Consider the following 15,349-nt stretch of genomic DNA (forward strand, 5'->3'; position numbering starts at 1 on the left):
TTAGATTGGGCTCAATGCCTTTTTCACTCACCATGTATCCCAAGAACTTCCCTCCCCTGATGAAGAAAGCACATTTAGCCGAGTTCAGCTTCATTTTATATTGCTCCAATACTTCAAACACCTCCCTCAAGTCTGTTAAGTGTTGTTGAAAAGTCGGACTCTTCACCACCATATCGTCCACATATACTTTGACATTCCTGCCGATCTGATCTTTGAAAATTTTATTCATCAGTCTTTGATATGTCGCCCCGGCATTCTTCAGCCCGAAAGGCATGGCCTTATAGCAGTAAGTCCTATTTTCTGTTATGAACGAGGTCTTTTCTTCATCCGACCTGTCCATTAGAATTTGGTGGTAACCAAACATTGCATTCAGAGACATATAATCAAAACCGGCCGTGGAGTCGACCATTTTATTAATATTAGGGAGGGGATAACAATCTTTGGGATATGCCTAATTCAGGTCAGTAAAATCTATACACATCCTATATTTGCCATTGGCTTTTTTGACTAATACAGGATTTGCTAACCATTGGGGGTACATCACTTCCCTAATAAACCCTGCCTCCTCAAGCTTTTGTACCTCCTCTCTAGTGGCTTGCTGCTTCTCTCTTCCTACTACCCTCTTCTTCTGTTTCACCGGCTTGGCTTCTGGGAGGACGTTCAACTTGGGAGTCATCACCTTTAGGTCTATCCCAGGCATGTCAGAAGGCTTCCAGGCGAAGCTTGATGCGTGACCTCGGATTAGGGCCATTATTTCAGTTTTCTGCTCTCCAGTCAGGCCAGCGTTAAGACTGAAGACTTTATCTGTCTCTACTTCTGATAAGGGAAAAGTTTCCAGTTCTCCTACTGGCTCCGTTCTGGCCTCTTTCTTCTCATCCCAGACTTCTAGGACTTCTGAGTCAAACTTTTCCCCTGCCGAGCTCGGCTCTGATACCATGGCCAGGTACACTGCTCTCGCCTCCTCCTGACTTCCTCTAACTACTCCCACTCCTGCTTCTGTCGGGAACTTCATAGCCAAGTACCTTATGCTGGTTACAACCTCAAAGTCATACAACACCGGCCTTCCCAATATTGTATTGTAGTTCAGGGGAAGCTTCACCACTAGGAACACCGTGTAGTGCGTCCGAGCCAAAGGTGCTTCTCCGAGAGTGAGAGCCAGCTTCACCTTTCCTTCTACAGGTACTGGGACTCCTCCGATCCCCTTCACCGAGGCCTAATCTCGAACCAGCTGTTCTTCGGGGATTCTCATTTGTTGGAAGACCCTGTATGGCAACAAGTTCACCCTGCTTCCATTGTCGATGAGAACCTTCTTAACTCGGTAGTTGTGGATGATGACCTCGATAACAAGGGCGTCATCGTGAGGCATCTGAATGCCCTGGGCATCCTCCGGAGAGAAGGAGATGGTCACTGGAGAATGTTCAACTACCTGCATGACCTCGGCAATGCTACCCTCCCCGTCTCGGCCTCTCTTTTTTCCTCTTCAGCTCATTCGACCTCCAGTTCCCCCCACGATCATGTTGATGGTTCCACTGGAGCCATCATTCACCGGTCCTGCTCCCATCCTCCGGGGTCTCTCTACTGTAGGGTTCAGCTGAGGCCTTTCTCCCTCTGGTTTTTTCACGAAATTCCTGAGATGCCCCCTTTTTATTAACCTCTCAATTTCGCTGATCAGCTGATAGCAATTGTTGGTGTCATGGCCATATGTGCAATGGTACTGATAGTATTTGTCAGGGTCTCTCTGGCTTGCTTCAGCTCTCATGGGCTTCGGCCACTGGAGGAATTCCTTGTTCTGGACTGCCATGAGCACTTCGGCTCTGGAGGCGTTGAGTGGGGTCAGGTTCTCCGGAACCCGCGGGGGGAATGGTTTTTGTTTTGGAACCCGAGGGGGGAAAGGTCTCTGGTCCCTTCGGTCCCAGGGCTGTCGGTACGACTCAGGTTTTTTGCTTTGTCTTTTATCATGCCTCTCCAGCCTCCTTTCTTCCGGGGCTTTTCCCCTGTCTGCTGACTCTTTAGCAAATCTACTCGTTACTAAGGCATCATCCTGCCTTATATATTTCTCCGCCCTCTTCATTAGTTCTGCCAGCGAGGTGGGAGGCTTCCTACTCAATGAGCCAAAGAACTCTGGGGAGGTCGTCCCCTTCTGCATGGCCTCTACCGCTCTATCCTCATCTAGCTCGGGGATCTGCAAAGCCTCCGTATTGAAACGGGTGACATACTCCCTTAAAGACTCATTCCTCCTCTGCCTGACTGTCTCCAGGTAGCTCGTCTTTCTGTCCGCTGGTACTCCGACAATGAACTGGCTGATGAAGATATTGGCCCAATCTCCAAAACTTCTGATACTTCCAGTCTCTAGACTGTTAAAGCACGACCATGCCGGCCCCGTAAGCGTCGTGGGGAATACCTTACACATCAAGGCGTCCGATAGAGTCTGCAGCTCCATGAAGGTCTTGTAGTTAAGAACGTGCTCCCTTGGGTTTCCAGTTCCGTCATAGGCTGCCATGGGTGGCATCATAAACTTCTTGAGGATGGTCTCCTGCTGCACCCATTTTGAGAAAGGTGAAGAGGTGGGCAAGAGAGCTTGGTTGTGATCCTTCGCTCCAAACTCAGCCAGGAGCTGCTCCTTCATTTTCTGCAGCTTTTGATCCACACCTTCTTCTTCCTGTCTGGGCCGCTTCTCCAAGCGATATTCTTCTTCTCGCTCTTCCTCTTCTTTCCTCCTAGTTGTCCTGGCAGAGTAACTTTCTGCCTCATCATTTTCTATCAGCTCTCTTACTCTTCTTCCCCGGGTTATAGCCTCCGGCTCTTCCTCTTCGCCTGGCCTCCTCCCTCTTTCTCCAGTTTCTCTGCTGTTTGTTTGAGGGTGGTTAAAGGTAGGTTGGGGCTCATTAGTTCGGGGTTCTTCTATCATAGGCAACACGTTCACTGGGGTGTTGAGGCCCCTTTACTGCATCATCAGCCTTGACCAATGGGCGGTGTTTTGTAACTGGAGGCCCATGGCTTGGAGGTCTTGATTGGACAAGGTAGCTCCGGGTACATTCCCTGTCAAGCTCGGCGAGGGATTAAAAGGGGTTGGTGGTTGATTGTTGGGAGTTGTGGGGCTGGAGAAAGAGAACTGTTGCCCCTTCTAGGCAGAGCTCAGGTCGTTGGGGGGTATTAGGAATGTTGTTTTCATTATGATTAGCCATTGTGGATCTCAGTGGGTGTTTTTTGAGATTAGAACTCCAGCGATGAAAAGATCTCCTTCGTTCCCACAGACAGCACCAATTGATGTTCTGAGATCCAGAAAATAGGGTTTTACAAGGGGTTTGTAAGTTTGGTCTGAAAGGAGGGTGCTCCTCTCCTTTTATTCTTTTTCTTGGTCTGTCAGTGACGTGTAATGGACTCACTGCCATTAGGCCACCTGTCTCTGCCATACGGATACGGTCGTACAAAGATATTAGATATTTGCTCCATGCGTAACGGCCATTTAATTCTCCCTTCTAGCACGAGGGTTAACCGAGCAGTTCGGGGCTGGGCCAGTGATCCTCACTTTGCTAAGCTTCCAGGCCGAGCTCGGGAAGAGAAGGCTGGGTCCTGAGAAAAGCCTGACCTCAAGGATGAATGGGCTGGGTCTTCTCACTTGTGGGATTCCGCGGGTCCTAGGCCGGCCTTGTCACTATGGGCTCGGCCTCTTACCAGGGTAGTGAAACCCAGCGGTCATCAATAAGGACAGAAGTAAAACACTGAAAATACTATTTTAAGAGTATTAAAATAGAAGCATACAAATTAGGGCAAAAAGCACAAACCAAATCACTAAAGATATTAATTCCACCTAAACAAGAATTTAGGGTAAAATTCGATTTGAACAGCAACTAAACAATGAACTCGACTCTAATAGGTATCCTAAACGGAAAGATCACGAAAAATTGAAGAAAATACACCAAATAACCAAAGTGATATATTTGGCCAATAATGAACAAAATTGAATACAAAGACACAAATGATAGTTAAGAAATTATTACTAAGTTTAACTCTGATACCAATTGATGCGGAACCCCAGCCTATAGAGATTGAAACGACACATACCCTAGTAAAAAGAACTTAGTTCAGAAAATAATTCCCCAATCTAAAGCACCCTTAATTAACATGCAATTAAAAACATTTATAACTTATTGATTTTAAGAGCAGCAAGAATAAGAATCATACAAGTTAGTATCAAACCTTATTCTTGATACAATGTCAAGAACTAAGACCTCTCTTAAGCTCTCAAAGAAGAATCGCGTAAGACAATTGTATTGAATAATTGATAATCTGTGTACAATATGGAAAAAGAGATGCTTTATATACCTTAGGACAGCCTAGCCTAATTAAAAAAATAATAATAATAACAAGTAAAAACTTAAATAAAGACCCATGATCTCTGCCACTTCCCACTACTATGTATGGATCTATAATCTATGTCACTACCCACTACTATGCATGGATCCATGATCTATGCTACTATCCACTACAGGATAACTACCTACTACTGGTTAACTATCTACTACTGAATTAGTGATAGGGAATCTATTAATGCAAATACAAAATTTGAATCGTCAATAAGGACACATTCGACCTAATTGACTTGGAATGGCCAGATTGTTTTTCAACTTCAAAATGAACTTGCAAAGTTTCAACATATCCCTTCATGAATTCTTGAAGTGTTTCCTTCAACCTCTTGGATCTCAACCTTGTAATTGGTCCTTGAGGCAATGCTAGCTCATCATTTTTGGTGTTGTTGGTTGTGCTTACATCAGGGGATAGGGGAAACTGCAGTGGCAGTAGAAGGGAAAGTAAAAATGGCTCTCATCCTAGGAGAATCACCTTTATCCCGAACTTACTATGCAGTATTCCTTGTGATGAAGCTACTCTTGAGCTATAACGCCATCTTGGATAGGCTGGTGCTGTATGACTTTGAAGCAGTAACCAGAATCCGGTATCTAACCATGAAGTTTCCAACGGAGGCAGGAGTGGAGGTAGTCCAGGGAAGACCGGAGGAGGCTAAAGCCGTATACCTGGCCACAATGGAGGAACCAAATGCCTAACCAAAAGAAATAAACCCTAAAGTTATGGAGGTCCGGGATGAAAAGAAAGAGGTCAAAACTGAACCTGTGGATAAGCTGGAGACCTTTCGATTGTTCGAGGAAGAAAGCAACAAAGTCTTTAGTATCAATTCAAGCCTCGAAAATGACCAAAAGGAGATTGCAACGGCTCTGATTAGGGAGCACGCCTCAAGTTTTGCCTGGAAGCCCTCAGATATGCCGGGGATTGATCCTGAAGTGATGACCCACAAACTGAACATCCTCCCTGGGGCCAAGTTAGTGAAGCAGAAGACGAGTATTTGGGAAGGAGGAATAGCAAGCCACAAGAGAAGAGGTGCAAAAATTAGAGGAGGCCGGGTTTATTAGGGAAGTAATGTACTCATAGCATGGTTTCAAATCGAAGTCGCGGCCGCATTGACGGTCGCAGTCGCGGGTAACAGAAACAAGCCTATAATGGTCATAACGTAACGGTAACGGCCTGTCGCGGTGCAAATTTTTTTAAAAAATTTGTAAAGTCCATGAAATTAAAATATATTGAAAGATATAATGAAAATTAAGTTATACAACTTATTAACAAGTACAAATATATTAAATAAACATAAAATACATAAATTTTAAACATTATATGTAGTAACTTACCTCAATTACCACCAAAATGAGCGTCTAGCAGGTTCTTGAGTAGATCCACCACCTTCATCTTGTGATTGAGAGCTTTGATCTTGATGATATTGATAGTATTGTGATGGATCAAAGCTGAAGAATGAACCCATACCAAATTGATCACTAGGATTGGACTGGGTTTGGGCGTGGGAGGATGATTGCTCTGACAAAGATAAATCAGAATACGATGGAGGAGGCTGATATGGATATGGATTTGAGTATTCCCATTGAAAATTTCCTTTATATCCATAATCACCGGTAGAGGTTGCTTCCATTGAAGATTCACTTGTACCATAAGTCCCATATGCATAATGATCTGCATCCATAGAACACTCTCCATGTGCAAAACCTTTTCCCTTATCACTGCTACCACCAGAACCACGGGACCTGTGATATGTATGTTGCAAAGCTGGAGCTGGAGCTAGAGATGGAGATAGACTATGCCTCTGATATGAAGAGAGATCATCATGTGATTGTAATAAACTAGCAGCTCCACGACCTTCTCCTCTTCCACCCTGACCACTACCACCATCATCATCATTGGAACTAGATAGCATAAAAGAATCTTCAAGTTCAGCATCACCACTGCCTCCAATATTATGTCCATGAGTTGGAGCATTAACTTGTTGTGATTGTGATGGAGCAGTCTCATCCTCCTCTAACCAAGGATTTTCTTCACCATCAAGTACAGGATTTTCTCTTTCCTCCAACCAAGAATTTAGTGGATCATCTTCATCGAAAATGTAATCCAAATTAATTGGATTATAACTCTTTTCTAGCTCATGTTAACTCTTTCTGCTCAAATTTCTCAATTTTAGCCGCATATTATAGTGAACAAAGACGAGTGTATGCAATTTTTGATACCGTAATCTGTTGCTCGTCTTTGTATGTATAAGTGAAAAAGTACTCTAATTTCTTTCACAATTAGATACAGAAGTGGTTTGACTCAACACTCTTACTGCAATTCTTTGTAGTTCAGGAGTACTTTCACCATAATGTATCCACCATTCAGCTGCATTAAAACATATAATAATTTTAATAATATATGTTATTTTCTCAAATATTTGATTTTATATTTTAGAATACTAAAAATATAACATAATGTGTAAATCTTATATTTTTACCTAAATCAGTGAATTTAATGGCTTTTTGTGCTAAGACGGACCCAAAACTCTCTATTTTATACTTATAAAGTTGTGTCTACACCAATAAAAAAAGATTATTTGTTTTATTATACTACTAAAATTGTTTATTAAAATTATTCAAGTTAGGTATATATTATATATTTGGTTCAATGCATGGCCTTGATTTACCAAATCACTCTCTAGCCTTTGAATAACATTTTTAAGGCCGACCATAATTTCACTATCATTTCCAATATCGTGTGGACCATACTAATATTGATGATTCAAAAAATATCCTGCAAATTATAAAAATATTATTAAAATTTATAAGATATAAAAATTATTGAAATATTAAGTATTAAGTTTATGTGCTTCTTACCAGCCGCATGCAAATCATGATGTAATTGAAAATTCCAATGAGCATCAATAATTTTCCAGTAGTCTATGTAACTTTTGAAATTTTGCTTAATGGCCAATTTTGCTCGTTCCATTGTTTCATATATAAATTCCATTGTTGGTATTTCATCACCATCCACTAATCTCAACACTTTAAGCAATGGCTCTTGGATTTTCAATAATTTGCTCGGCTTTCTCCCAAAAATTTCTTCCCTCTCTATCCAAGCTAAGAACAATTTTCTTAGCTTCATAAGCCGGTCCACTGGTAGTCTGGCCATACTTACTTTCTATCCATTGCTCAGATTCAAACATATTTCTTAACCCCGTTTGACGTGGAACCCTATGACACAAGCCTCAAACCCACATGCACAAGTAAATATGGAATTCAAAGATTTGATATGTAACATCCTCAAACCTATAGCTAGAGCAGTGTCATCATTAGGTATGAGTTAGACTATTTCATTACTAGAGTAAGTGGCATTAGGGGAGGTGCTAGCTTAACTCTAAGCTGCTAATAATTGAATTATAGAAAACTCAAATAAAGAAACGGACATATCCAGAAATGAAGTAGCCAGCGTGATTAGTGAGTCGGGAATGAGTCACTTTTGGGAGGTGCTTAGGGTTTCCCGACGTGCTTGCTTGAGGTGCTTGTTTAATTCCGTCATGCTTGCTTAAGTAAAAAGGACTTCTAAAGGCTAAATGTATAGTTTAGTAGGTCAATCTATGATTAATGAAAGTTTGAAAACTAAATTGAAACATGGTAAAGAGTTTAGTAGGTCAAAGTATAAATATGGAAAGTTACAAGATGATGTGTCACTTAACTATGCATAAAAGAATGACAAAGCAAAATAGAAAAATGGGTTGTCATCTTCTTTCATTCATGTTGCTGTAGGTCATCCATTTTCAAAGAAGAAAATAGGCTTTTCTTTCTCCCACCAAAGCCAAGCCAAACCTCACCAAATCAATTTCTTTCTTTAACCACAATTCATCCTAAGACCAAGAGCTAAAGGAACAGCCATATATTGAAGGAATTGAAGAAGGAAAGTTTAGGGTTCCATATACACCAAGCTTGAAAATCAAAGGTAAGCTTAGAAAGGTGTAGGAAATAACATCTACTCATTTCTTCATGCATGAATTTCAATTATAAAGCTTTAATTTTGTAATACCCGGCTAGATCAGGCATCGGAATTCCTACCGTCCGGTGGAGTTCAAGGATGGGAGAGTTGTCTAGAAGGGTAGAGTGAAGGTTTTCTAAAAGAGTTTTTAAGAGTTTTAGTGTTTTAAGTGTTTGAAAGGTTTTGACTCAAACCGGATTGAGTTTTGAAGAGAAAAGGCTTTGGAGACAAAGGCCAGGTTCGGCCCCCGAATGTTAAGTTCGGCCGCCGAAAGTGCTATAGATTCGGCTTCCGAAGGTCATGTTCGGCCCCCGAACGTTGCATGGTTTTGCATGCAGGTTTGGCTGCCGAAGGTGAGTCGGCCAGCCCTCTATTTCAGCGCCTCCAGTCGGTGAAATGGATGGATTTCTGTTCCTTTCACTTCCTGAGGTGAGGCCACGTCCTCCATGAGTCACTTGTTTTGTTTTTATCACCTTGTTAAGTGTTTTTGGGTTGGTTGTGAAGGGTTTAAAGGAAAAGAGAGGTTTGGTCGTTTGGAGAAGGTGAAGGGAAGGTGGTGCTTATCCTTAGGTTCAGGTTGATCAGCTTCTGTTTTCAGGAGGTAAGGGCAGCTTTTTCACTTCTTTTAATGATTTATTATAGCTTTTAAAACGAGGGTACGGGTAGAGTTGCATGTGTAGGGTTAAGTTTAGGTTTTTGAGTTATGCATGCAAGCTTCTATATGTGTTATGTTGTTGTTTTGTTGGGGTTATAAGTTAGTTTTGGACCCCTTTGTTCATATACCTGAGTATATGTAAGTGGAGGTATGAAGTTATGCATGTTTAGAGAGAGGTAGAAAGGATGGAGGAGCTAGGTTGCGGGAGAAGCTGAGTTCTTGAAGAACTCAGGTTCGGCAGCCGAAGGAGCATTCGGCCGCCGAACCCCTTGCATGGTGGCTTAGACTGCCACAGCTTGCCCCTGAGTGCCTTGAGGTTCGGCTCTGTTTAGGGGTTTCGGCCTCCGAAAGTAGCCCCCGAAAGGGTTCGGCCGCCGAAAGAGGATATTCGGCCGCCGAAGGTACTTGAGTTTCGGCTCTGTTCAGGACATTCGGCCGCCGAACCTGCCGCCGAATGTGTTCTGTCCAGCCTTCTTTTGCATGCTTTGTGTGATTGTTTTGAGAGGTTCAGAAGGGATTATGGGGGATTGTTTACGATTTGATAAGAGTATGTTTGACACCTCATTCGAGTCCATTTGTGTAGGATTGGACCCGACAGTTCAGGGAGGTCGTCAGGATTAGCAGTTGCAGAGTCAGTCAGGTTTCTGCTTGAGGAGCAGAGGTGAGTAGAACGAAACTTAATGTTTTATCTTAAATAACAGAATGTTTGAGCATAGGTCATGCATCATGGATGCCATGATATATCTTAGGGTGATTGCATTAGAATCACGAATATGGTGCATTGCATTTTCATTGTTTATGAGGATTGGACCAAGGCGACATCAATAGCCCGTCGAGGGAGTTTTGAGGTCATGTCTAATCCAAGATGTGGAATGTTTGAGTTGTGATGCATTTTCATATAAAATGCGTATGAATGAACTGTTTTCAGTGTTTCTATTCACTGGGCTTTATAGCTCATCCCTTTCCCTTAATCCCAGTTTTTGCAGGTACAAGGTTAGCTGGGAAGGTTAGAAGCAGCAGGGTATTGGCTACAGTATTGCTTGTGTAATAGAGTAATGGACATGATGTAAATTAAAGAGATATTTGTTACCGATGTATAGATGATCAGTTAAGGTGCTTATGGATTAGTATGTGCTTTGCCTATAGTATATTTCATCCCTTGTATATGCATGTATCCTGTTTTCAGTTTCTTGATGAGAAATGAGTCAAACCAGGCTTAATACATGTTGTGTTTTGAAAACCCAGTGAATTATAACTGTGAGGGAAGACAGGGTTTAATTCCCTTGACCCAAGACCAGGGCAGAGGGAAGACCAGGTTTGATTCCTGTGACCCATAGAGAGTCCATTAGAGAAGACCAGGTTTGATTCCTGTGACTCTATGGTAGCCAAGGTTAACTTATGATATGCTGACCCTACAGAGTGGGTTCTATGTTTCCAAGCATAGTGCATGGAGGTTACTTGGTAGTGTATCACTGGTTTAGCCCTGAGGGCTATTTCAGATTGAGATGTCTGATGTTTTAAAGGTTAAGTCTGGTAAGTTTTCAGAAAATGTTTAAACAGCTAGGAGTCAAGTCGGATCACGTATGGGATGTTTGGAGTTCAGGTTAGGCTTGCTACGGGTTCTGGCGGCCTTAAGCCGATCTGGATCCTAGCGCCGAGCAGTTTGGGCCATTACAGAGAGGTACTGGTTTCCGGGCTATTACAGATGGTATCAGAGCATAGGGTCCTCAACAGTACGGTGTGTGAGCATGTTTGTTCAAGGATTAGAGATCCCACATCGGAAAGAGGTTGATTCAGTCATAGAAAGGCAAGCACAATAAGTAAAAATCATGTCCACTAGGTTGTTAAGTTTTGTTTTGCATGCTGCTATGAAATGCCATGATGTATGCTATGCATGTATATGTTCTAGTTCATGTGTCTTTCATATGAACGATATGTGTGCTCATGTTTGTCTATTTGTGTTTTGTGTTTTCAGAAGAGCTAAGATGAGTGGTGTTAGTCCACAGATTGATTCAGATCCGTCTGAAGGGTCTTTTGATGAAAGCAGGGAAGGAATGGATCGAGGGAGAGTATCTGGAGTTAGGAAAGAGATGGAAGGGGATGTGCAAAGAAGGGATATAGGTGTACAGGTGAATTTGGATGAAAGGTCTTCAGAAACTGCCCAGACCAAGGATTCTAAGATGTCAGGTATAGGAGAAAATGATCCCTCCTCTTGGAGTACAGCTACTTGGAAAGGAGTGAAGTGGGGGAGAAAGAAAAAAGTTAGAGGCCTTAAAGGGTCAAAGAAAAAGGAGTTCTGGAATAGGATAAACCCTAGTTTATATAGTGATGCTGGTCCGAGTGCTGGTATAGGTGGACCAAAATGTCTGAGGTGTGGAAGGTTGCATAAGGAAGTCTGTCGTGTAGGGATAACAGGATGTTATAGGTGTGGTCAGGAAGGGCATATGATACGTGAGTGTCTTGTTGCGCCTTGGATAGTTCAGTCCCAGCGGACATTTTCTGGTAGAGCTGTTCAGCAGGAGGCAGCTATATTGGATACAGAAGTGCCAGGTATGCTTATGTTTTTTTTTTTTTTTTAGTAGTCTTGTGTTATATGTTGTGGTGTGAGATTAGAAGAGGAAGAAAACAGAGTTAGATGATCAGAATAGCAAGGAAAAGATAGGAATTTTTTTGGAAAGTAAATAGTGAAAGATTAGTGAACCAAAGAAAAGCTAAAGAGAGAGTTGCTATGAACTGTGGGAACCTTGAGTTGATACTTGCAGTCAAGTTTAGAGTAAAAGAAAGAGAAAAGAAGAAAAACGAAGGTTAGAAAGAGAATAGAGTGAGTCTGGGAATAGGTGGTAGTTGAGGCAGAGAAAGTGCTAGTCTTTTCTTTTGTAAATTCCCGTGGGAAGTTCCGTTAGCTTTGGCTTGGATCTTCACCCTGATTTCATCAGAGGCTACCACATCGAACACGGTGACGTTAGGTACGTTCACTGGAAGTGTTTGGATGTGTATGCTATTTGGTTTGGACCCTAGTGTTTCGCTTTCCTTTCTGTTTGTGAGCCTTTGAGAGGGTGGGTTTGATGACTTTTGGGCATGAGAGGGTTTTCTTTGGGTTAGACCCGAGTGTGATCCATCTGTGGCAGAGTCAGTCTGTCGGTTCAGTTCAGAGTATGTTCAGAGTAGTGGATGCAATCCAGCTGACCTTATGGTTCTAGGGGTGACTGGTGATGTCAACTTAGGGCAGATTGGCTAGCTACTCATGGTACTACCTGTGTCTACAGAGACAAGGTAGGAGAGGTCAGAGTATAGAGGCTAGGATGGATCAGAGTTAGTCCTTTGACAGGACAGAGTATAGGGATGCCTAGAAGTTGGTGTCAGCCCCGCAAGCTCATAGTTTGTCAGGAAAGGTTGCTAGGGGGTTCTCGCTCTTGTGAGCAAGGTTTGCAATCAGGTCAGGGAATCAGCCTCAAGTGCCTGTTTCCAGTAGGGAGGCTTAGTCGCTACGGGGGTTTATCTGACTTAGTACCTCACACTGGCATGTTCCAGAGTTGTGATGGGAAACGAAGGATGAATTCTGGAGCTTTTATAGTACCTGTCAATGGTGACTAAGTATGTTTAGTTAAGAGTGATCTAGAAAGAACAGCGAGTAAAGATTGATTGTGGTTTTCCTAGGTAAAACCGAGATTTGAGTATTATCTGTTGAGAGTTCGAATGTGAAAGTTAGAAAAGAGATTAGTATAGAAAGGATAAAGAGAACAAAAGAGTAAGGGTCAGAGTAGCGCAGCGGAAGCTGTAAAGTTTAGGAATAGAGTTCGTTCTTGATTGTTTATTGTGTTTAACATTCGAGGACGAATGTTTTTAAAGGGGGGAAGATTGTAATACCCGGCTAGATCAGGCATCGGAATTCCTACCGTCCGGTGGAGTTCAAGGATGGCAGAGTTGTCTAGAAGGGTAGAGTGAAGGTTTTCTAAAAGAGTTTTTAAGAGTTTTAGTGTTTTAAGTGTTTGAAAGGTTTTGACTCAAACCGGATTGAGTTTTGAAGAGAAAAGGCTTTGGAGACAAAGGCCAGGTTCGGCCCCCGAATGTTAAGTTCGGCCGCCGAAAGTGCTATAGATTCGGCTTCCGAAGGTCATGTTCGGCCCCCGAACGTTGCATGGTTTTGCATGCAGGTTTGGCTGCCGAAGGTGAGTCGGCCAGCCCTCTATTTCAGCGCCTCCAGTCGGTGAAATGGATGGATTTCTGTTCCTTTCACTTCCTGAGGTGAGGCCACGTCCTCCATGAGTCACTTGTTTTGTTTTTATCACCTTGTTAAGTGTTTTTGGGTTGGTTGTGAAGGGTTTAAAGGAAAAGAGAGGTTTGGTCGTTTGGAGAAGGTGAAGGGAAGGTGGTGCTTATCCTTAGGTTCAGGTTGATCAGCTTCTGTTTTCAGGAGGTAAGGGCAGCTTTTTCACTTCTTTTAATGATTTATTATAGCTTTTAAAACGAGGGTACGGGTAGAGTTGCATGTGTAGGGTTAAGTTTAGGTTTTTGAGTTATGCATGCAAGCTTCTATATGTGTTATGTTTGTTGTTTTGTTGGGGTTATAAGTTAGTTTTGGACCCCTTTGTTCATATACCTGAGTATATGTAAGTGGAGGTATGAAGTTATGCATGTTTAGAGAGAGGTAGAAAGGATGGAGGAGCTAGGTTGCGGGAGAAGCTGAGTTCTTGAAGAACTCAGGTTCGGCAGCCGAAGGAGCATTCGGCCGCCGAACCCCTTGCATGGTGGCTTAGACTGCCACAGCTTGCCCCTGAGTGCCTTGAGGTTCGGCTCTGTTTAGGGGTTTCGGCCTCCGAAAGTAGCCCCCGAAAGGGTTCGGCCGCCGAAAGAGGATATTCGGCCGCCGAAGGTACTTGAGTTTCGGCTCTGTTCAGGACATTCGGCCGCCGAACCTGCCGCCGAATGTGTTCTGTCCAGCCTTCTTTTGCATGCTTTGTGTGATTGTTTTGAGAGGTTCAGAAGGGATTATGGGGGATTGTTTACGATTTGATAAGAGTATGTTTGACACCTCATTCGAGTCCATTTGTGTAGGATTGGACCCGACAGTTCAGGGAGGTCGTCAGGATTAGCAGTTGCAGAGTCAGTCAGGTTTCTGCTTGAGGAGCAGAGGTGAGTAGAACGAAACTTAATGTTTTATCTTAAATAACAGAATGTTTGAGCATAGGTCATGCATCATGGATGCCATGATATATCTTAGGGTGATTGCATTAGAATCACGAATATGGTGCATTGCATTTTCATTGTTTATGAGGATTGGACCAAGGCGACATCAATAGCCCGTCGAGGGAGTTTTGAGGTCATGTCTAATCCAAGATGTGGAATGTTTGAGTTGTGATGCATTTTCATATAAAATGCGTATGAATGAACTGTTTTCAGTGTTTCTATTCACTGGGCTTTATAGCTCATCCCTTTCCCTTAATCCCAGTTTTTGCAGGTACAAGGTTAGCTGGGAAGGTTAGAAGCAGCAGGGTATTGGCTACAGTATTGCTTGTGTAATAGAGTAATGGACATGATGTAAATTAAAGAGATATTTGTTACCGATGTATAGATGATCAGTTAAGGTGCTTATGGATTAGTATGTGCTTTGCCTATAGTATATTTCATCCCTTGTATATGCATGTATCCTGTTTTCAGTTTCTTGATGAGAAATGAGTCAAACCAGGCTTAATACATGTTGTGTTTTGAAAACCCAGTGAATTATAACTGTGAGGGAAGACAGGGTTTAATTCCCTTGACCCAAGACCAGGGCAGAGGGAAGACCAGGTTTGATTCCTGTGACCCATAGAGAGTCCATTAGAGAAGACCAGGTTTGATTCCTATGACTCTATGGTAGCCAAGGTTAACTTATGATATGCTGACCCTACAGAGTGGGTTCTATGTTTCCAAGCATAGTGCATGGAGGTTACTTGGTAGTGTATCACTGGTTTAGCCCTGAGGGCTATTTCAGATTGAGATGTCTGATGTTTTAAAGGTTAAGTCTGGTAAGTTTTCAGAAAATGTTTAAACAGCTAGGAGTCAAGTCGGATCACGTATGGGATGTTTGGAGTTCAGGTTAGGCTTGCTACGGGTTCTGGCGGCCTTAAGCCGATCTGGATCCTAGCGCCGAGCAGTTTGGGCCATTACAGAGAGGTACTGGTTTCCGGGCTATTACAGATGGTATCAGAGCATAGGGTCCTCAACAGTACGGTGTGTGAGCATGTTTGTTCAAGGATTAGAGATCCCACATCGGAAAGAGGTTGATTCAGTCATAGAAAGGCAAGCACAATAAGTAAAAATCATGTCCACTAGGTTGTTAAGTTTTGTTTTGCATGCTGC

The 15,349-nt window shown here is 42.7% G+C and overlaps 1 long non-coding RNA gene across 2 annotated transcripts in view; it reads right to left on the reverse strand.

The window, feature by feature from the left end:
* Window positions 1-15,349, reverse strand: part of LOC110625031 — a 42,321-nt gene that overhangs the window by 8,735 nt on the left and 18,237 nt on the right. Inside the window, exon 1 of one of the 2 annotated variants that reach the window (XR_002489500.2) lies at window positions 5,700-6,235. The exons of the other annotated variant lie outside the window; for it this stretch is intronic. This is a non-coding gene — a long non-coding RNA (uncharacterized LOC110625031). Of the gene's footprint in view, window positions 1-5,699; window positions 6,236-15,349 lie in introns of those variants that run through there. 2 annotated transcript variants of the gene reach the window in all.

Source organism: Manihot esculenta, chromosome 10 (assembly GCF_001659605.2).
Source record: "Manihot esculenta cultivar AM560-2 chromosome 10, M.esculenta_v8, whole genome shotgun sequence".
Taxonomy (NCBI): Eukaryota; Viridiplantae; Streptophyta; class Magnoliopsida; order Malpighiales; family Euphorbiaceae; genus Manihot; species Manihot esculenta.